The sequence below is a fragment of the Salvelinus sp. IW2-2015 genome, unplaced genomic scaffold (assembly GCF_002910315.2).
Source record: "Salvelinus sp. IW2-2015 unplaced genomic scaffold, ASM291031v2 Un_scaffold3029, whole genome shotgun sequence".
NCBI classification, from domain to species: domain Eukaryota; kingdom Metazoa; phylum Chordata; class Actinopteri; order Salmoniformes; family Salmonidae; genus Salvelinus; species Salvelinus sp. IW2-2015.
In genome coordinates, this window is record NW_019944321.1 from 71,348 (window position 1) to 77,347 (window position 6,000).

The following is a 6,000-nucleotide window of genomic DNA, read 5'->3' on the forward strand; positions in this document are numbered from 1 at the left end:
CTCAAAGTAGAGGAAGATAACATTAGCCATGCATGTTAGTCTCTCCGACTCAAAGTAAGAGGAGAGATAAATTCGCACATGCATGTTAGTCTCTCCTGACTCAAAGTAGAGAGAGATAAATTAGCACATGCATGTCAGTCTCTCCTGACTCAAAGTAGAGGAGAGATACATTAGCAACATGCATGTCAGTCTCTCCTGACTCAAAGTAGAAGAGAGATAAACATTAGCCACAATGCATGCAGTCTCTCCTGACTCAAAGTAGAGGAAGAGATAACATTAACCATGCATGTCAGTCTCTTGACAAAGTAGAGGAGAGATAACATTTAGCAACATGCATGTCAGTCTCTCCTGACTCAAAGTAGAGGAGAGATAACATTAGCACATGCAGTGTCATCTTCCTGGCTCAAAGTAGAGGGAGATAACTTTAACAACATGCATGTCAGTCTCTCCTGATCAAAGTAGAGGAGAGATCAACATAGCATAAACATGCATGTCAGTCTCTGAACTCAAAATAGAGAGAGATAACATTAGCAACATGCATGTCAGTCCTCTCCTGACTCAAAGTAGCAGGAAGAGCTAACATTAGTACACATGCATGTCAGTTTCTCTGCTCAAAGTAGAGAGAGATAACATTAACGGACATGCAGTCAGAGTCTCTCCTGCTCAAAGTAGAGAGAGAAAATTAAGCAACATGCAGTCAGCTCTCCTGACTCAAAGTAGAGAGAGATAACATTAGGAACAATGCTCAGTTCTCCTGACTCAAAGTAAGGAGGAGATACATTAGAACATGCATGTCTCTCCTCCTGACTCAAAGATAAAGACAATAAACATTAGGAACATGCATGCATCTCTCCCGACCTCAAAGTAAGGAGAATAACATTAGCAACATGCCATGTCAGTCTCTCCTGACTCAAAGTAGATGGAGACGATAACATTGCGACATGGCATGTCAGCCTCCTGACTCACAGTAAGATGGAGAGATAACATTAGGAACATGCCATGTCAGTCTCTCCTGACTCAAAGTAGAGGAGAGATAACATTAGCGAGAGATTGACGGAATCACTACGGGTCTTTGTGAGAGGTATTGACATATTGAAAGTAGCAAACTGTCTGTTCAATCGGTTAACACACAGCTCAGATACCCATAAATACCCCACAAGACCAGTGGCCTCTTCACGGTCACTAAGTCCACAACAGAGCCTGGGACAGTACTGTGTAGAGCCATGACTACATGGTACTCTCTGACACCTCAGGTAACACAAGCGAGCAATAAAAACAGATTTAAAAATCAGATAAAACAACACCTAACAGCACAACGCAGACTGTGAAGAGACACAAACACACACATTATTTTAGTAATGTCATGTAAAATTGTAATGTAATAATGGAGCAATGTAAATGTGTATGATGCACAATGTTTTTGTATGATGTAATGTTTTATTTCAGTTTGGACCCCAGGAAGAGTAGCTGCTGCCTTGGCAACAGCTAATGTGGATCCTAATATAATATGAACTATGGTGGCTTCGTGACCTGGACAGCGCAGAGTTCAGCTCGGCTTGACTCAGTAGTGTGAAAAGGGCATGAAAGAACTGATGAGGACACAGACGAAGCCCACGCCAAGGAAGTTATTATTATTCTCTCTCTGTCATTGCTATACGGCTCAACAGTCTTCTAACAGTCTTCTATCAGTCTTCTATCAGTCTTCTATCAGTCTTCTAACAGTCTTCTATCAGTCTTCTATCAGTCTTCTATCCGGTGAACCTCAGACGGTCATAGAGAGTGACAGCCCGGTTGTCTTTCTGTGTCCAGGGGTTAGGATCCATGGGTTCCATAATGACAACACAGCACTCTGAAGACTTGAATGTGGCTGAGCCAATTAGGATAGACTTGTTCTCATGGTGTGAGCTGAACTCTGACCTAACGGGGTGGAGAGCATCTGAAATGACCACAGATAAGGCCAAAGAGTTAGTGTTGCTGGGTTACTTTCTCTAAGCAACGGGAGACAGAGATGAATCACATTGATACACATTACATCTATAAATTCAATTGATTTGTTTTGTTTCAAGCCRATGTCATCCGTTATAATTGGGTCGTTCCACAAAATGGKTGCCTTTTATGTCCCTTTGATATTTTCAGTAGAAGTTGTGCACCAATATTGAATTTTAAAAGCCTGTAGTATAAAATGAAGTGCCCTTTAATATAGACCACGTGGAGAATTCAATAAATCTGGTCTTGCTAAAGTGCCAAAATTCCTCATTTTGACATGTCCCTTCGTCAACCCTGTCACTTCTGAAGATTATGACTTCTTTCATCCAAGAGAGAGTACAAAACAGAGATGCTTGTTTAGGTCCAAGAACAAAGAGATTCTTCTGTTGAGTCTTGAAATTAATTTGATGGTTGTACAGTCGTCATATAAAACTGTGAAGGACCTCAAGCAGTTATCTGGACGCTGATATCTCTTTTGAACGACAGATCAGACCTGTTTCAAGGACAAGCTTTTTTCATCTAGTTAACATTGCAAAAATCAGAAACTTTCTGTCAGCAAAATGATGCAGAAAACATCGTATCCATGCTTTTGTCACTTTCTTAGATTAGACTATGAGATGCTCTACTCTAAGCTATGGATAAAGCCTAAATAAACTTCAGTGGCGTAAACCGGCAGCTAGAACTTGACTAGACACCAAAAATGTGACTCATATTACTCCAGTGCTAGCTCTTACACTGGCTTCCTGTGTAGGCAAGGGCTGATTTCAGGTTTACTGCTAGCCTCAAAAGCATTACATGGCTTGCTCTACCTATCCTTTCCGATTTGGTCCTGCCGTACATATCCTACAAGTGCTACGGTCACAAGGACGCAGGCTCTCTTATTGTCCTAGATTCTAAGCAAACAGCTGCAGGCAGGGCTTTCTCCTATAGTATCTCCATTTATGGAATGGTCTGCTGCCATGTGGAGAGATGCAGCTGCGGTCTCACTTTAGTTTTATTTGAAGACTATCTTCTTCGAATAGGTCCTATGATTGAGTGGTAAGTCCTGGGCCAGAGAGTGTGAGGGAACAGAAAGGCATTGGAGCAAGAACGCCTTGCCTGTTTGCTGGCGGTTCCCTCTTTCCACTGGGATGTCTCTGCCTTACCTATTACGGGGCTGAGTCAATGGCCTTCTGTGCTCTTCCATGCGTCCTAGGAGGGGTGGGTCACTTGAGTGGGTTGGTCAGCTGACGTGATTTCATGTCTGGGTTGGCGCCCCCCTTGGTTGTGCGTGGCGGAGATCTTGTGGGGCTATACTCGGGCTTGTCTCAGGATGGTAACGGTTTGGTGGTTGAAAGCATATCCGCCTAGTGGGTGTGGGGCTGTGCTTTGGCCAGTTGGGTGGGGTCATATCCTCCTGTGTTTGGCCTGTCCGGGGGTATCATCGGATGGGGCACAGTGTCTCTGACCTCTCTGTTCACGCTCTCAGTATTATGGGCGCAATTAGTTTATTGCTGGGGGGCTAGGTTTGTTTGTTTTACTCTGGAGTACTCTCTGTCTTATCGCGTCCACTGTGTGTAATTTAATTATGCTCTCTCTCTCTCCTCTCTCTCCTTCTCTCTTTCTCTCTCTCTCTCTCGTCTCTTCTCCTCATTGTCTTCTCTCTCTCATTTGCTCTCCTCTGTGTCTGTTGTCTTGTTGTGTCGTCTGTCTGTCTTGTCTGTCTTCTCCTCTCTGTTCTGCTCTGTCTCTGCGTCTCTTTGTCTCTCTTTCTCTCTCTCTCTGTCTCTCTTCGTGTCTGCTTCTCTTTCCCCTCTTCTCTATCCCCTCTCCTCTCTTGCATGTTGCTCAGCCTCCTGTGACAGTAGTTACATTTCTTGTTTCTCCCCAACCGCAGCTTCTATAGGTATTCTGTTCAATTATCCTAAGTGTTAACTCCTACCGCAGCTGGGGAATATTAATATCTATGAATATTAATATTTGATATTAAACATGGAGACTGCTTGTTCTTCTTCTATGGTTTCTCAGCTGCTTAAGCTCTGCTTGAACTCCACTGATCTCCGTTTTCATACTAAAATAGCAACTCTTGATTGGATTGTCTTCTATGGTCGTGAATCAAGCTGGCAGATGTGATTTTTTCTCTGTATTCAATAGACTGTGGTGTTAAGGCTTTGTCGCCAAAGGGGTTACAACTAGTGCACTATATAGGGAAGGTTGCCATTTGGAACACAGACTCAGTCATTTCACAGCAGTTTGCCTTTCGGAGAGGAACGTTGATTCCATCTCAAGCGCTTCGAGGGCTCTGTGAGCTTAGAACAAAAACACAGACGCTGGGATCAAATAAAAGAAATGATCACGATGAATAAATCTTAGAGACAAAAACTATCAATATTCAAACACTAAGAGGATGATTTCTAGCTTGGACCAGTGAGGGATTGTTGTATTGATTGTTGTATTAACAAGATGTGGTGGTGTAGCCTGTTTAACCACTGTGGTTGTCTGAACAACATGGCTCGTACAGCACCACCGATGAGAGCAATCATGAACTGTGGTTGGTCTGAACAACGTGGCTCGCTCAGCAACATGATCACGCATCATAGACTGGGGTGGTTGTTGAACAACGTGGCTCGTACAGCAACACGATGCAGCAGTCAACACTGGTGGTTGTGTCTGAACAACGTGGTTCTGCGTACAGCGACACGATGGCAGCAGTCATCACTGTGGTTGTCTGAACAACGTGGCTCGTACAGCGACACGATGCAGCAATAATCACTGTGGTTGTCTGAACAACGTGCTCGTACAGCAACACGATGCAGGCAGTCATCACTGTGGTTGTCTGAACAACGTGGCCCGTACAGCAACACGATGCAGCAGTCATCACTGTGGTTGTCTGAACAACGTGGCCGTACAGCAACACGATGCAGCAGTCATCACTGTGGTTGTCTGAACAACGTGGCTCGTACAGCCGACACGATGCAGCAGTCATCATGTGGTTGTCTGAACAACGTGGCTCGTACGTCGACACGAATGCAGCAGTCATCACTGTGGTTGTCTGAACAACGTGGCTCGTACAGCGACACGATGCAGCAGTCATCACTGTGGTTGTCTGAACAACGTGGCTCGTACAGCGACACATGCAGCAGTCATAACGTGTGTTGTTTTTCTTTCATCACAATGATAGAGAGGCTGTAGTCAGCAGTACATACTTTTACAACTCAACAAGGACTGGCCTGAATGACAGAGGGATGACAGAGGGAAATGACAGACGGGCATATCCAACAGATTATTGTCTCGACTGGTGACTCTCCTTCTTTCTGTCCTTTCCCTATAGGTGACAGTACTTTAGTTCATCGTAAGCTCATAAACCAACCTTGTATAATACAGTGTGTTTAACGTTGCATTGCTACTTTGTCCTTCAGGTGTAGAACAACGGATGAATATGTTCCTTTCTTCGTAAAAAAACCCCTTAACGATCCATTCATTGGATGATAATTATGGCCCGTGGCGAGAAGAGCGGTGAATTAATGGAATATTGTTATAGTCATTTAGCCTGGCCTAATCTGTCATTAACTCAGTATTAGAACAACAACAAAAAATGTTCTCCCATCTCGAGGTTCATTACAAAAAAATACTATAGTAACTGCCTATTAGTGCCAAATAAAGTAACAGGGTTGAACGAAGGGTTGACAATGTCTTCTTAAATCAGCCATATAAATCCCCTCGTGACAGGGGTAATTGAAGCCTTGTTGTGCGCAACACGAGGGAGGGGCAATTTCTGAATTTCTAGCCTGTCTATCTATGGGTAACATGTTATGCTCGACCCATCAGTTTCCCACCACAAACTCCAGAAAATGGCCAAAAAGGAGTAGAAAGCAGATAAGATGATTTCACACTATGATTTGACTATTTGATGTTCAATGTTTCCTTTGAATTATATATATATATTTTTTAAATACCTTAAGCAGTTTAAAATGAGAGTTTAGTTACGTGACAGGACTCCTTGAAAACGAGGGACATATGTAAATGAATCACTAC